General features: G+C 34.9%; 1 protein-coding gene across 1 annotated transcript in view; it reads left to right on the plus strand.

The window, feature by feature from the left end:
* kiaa0232 (KIAA0232 ortholog) overlaps positions 1-1281 on the plus strand; it is a 14544-nt gene that overhangs the window by 6722 nt on the left and 6541 nt on the right. The window lies entirely within an intron of this gene.

A 1281-nucleotide genomic window follows, 5' to 3' on the forward strand; every position in this document is an offset into this window, starting at 1 on the left:
CTCAACATTAGTCATCTTATCTGATTTGACTGAAAAAAACAAGCTGATTGGCCTGTCTGTGCTGAATGTAGAGTACTCAAATTTCGAACTCGGTATTGATGGTAAGAAAAATAATCAATGCTATTTTTGATATCGCTGCAACGTTTTATGGAAGCACATAGTTCTTTCTAGTTAAGAGAAAAAAAAATATTTAATTACAATATGAGAATATTTTAACCTTCTGATTTGGGGAAAAGCTGACTATTGCGGCGTTGCTGTGGGAGAGGAGGAAAATGGAGGATAATTTAGAAAATGTGAACGGGTCGGTTTGTAACTATTTTGATGACTTTCATTTCAGACCCCCCGCCCCCCCAATTTTGGAAAAGTCTAGAATTGTCCCCCCCACCACCAAAAAAATAACCTTTGTATTTACACAATATCAATATAAAAAGAAAGAAAGAACAAAGTAAATCCACCATTTATCAAAGAAAAAAAATAAGAATGAATTTGTAGGTCCACCCCTGCCATTGCTAATCCAAAGTTTAGGAGCAACAGCAACGCTGAACAGCACAGGCTCCGAGAGCTGTTGCTGTGGCTCTGCAGCACTAACGGCAAACCCTAAGTAAAAACTTGAAGCAAAAGTCATTTAAACCTTTTATTTACTTTCACTGCTCAATAGGAAGAAACAGAGTAACAATGAAAATCAGACTGCAGTTCATTATTTTATTACTTTGGCTGAATCACGATAAACTGCGTTGTTATGCCTTGGAAATCAAAACTAGCAAAACTGGCTGTGCTTTGATGGACTTAAACTTTTTTGTCAAAGGTAGCAAATCAATTATATTTAGCTCTTTAACTCTTATGTTAATGAAGAGTTTGAAACGGGAGGGACTAAGCGCTACAACTGGCCGACAGCTCAGTGTATAGGAGCTGAGAGCAGAGAGAGATGGAGAAAAACAGAAATGTGCTTTTATTTCTTATCTTCAACATAGAGCCTCTAAAACTGCACACACAAAAGAAATCTGGATATTTTTCTATAAAAGCCCTGGTACTTTGAGCATTAAGGTTTAGCTATGATACTTCCAAGATCTTAATTATTTCTTCCTACTTATAGTTTCTCAGCCATCTAAGACATGGCAAAACCAAAAAAGATTTAAACGTAAAGCAACTTGACAAGTTATAATTTAATTAACACATAATTTGTATTGAGAGCCACTACAATAAAACAATATTTATGAGGAATTTTATCAAGTGGACTTTCTCATTAAAGCTTGTATTTATTTATTTATAGCCTTAAATTTT

This window comes from Poecilia formosa, unplaced genomic scaffold, assembly GCF_000485575.1.
Source record: "Poecilia formosa unplaced genomic scaffold, Poecilia_formosa-5.1.2 Scaffold73, whole genome shotgun sequence".
Taxonomy (NCBI): domain Eukaryota; kingdom Metazoa; phylum Chordata; class Actinopteri; order Cyprinodontiformes; family Poeciliidae; genus Poecilia; species Poecilia formosa.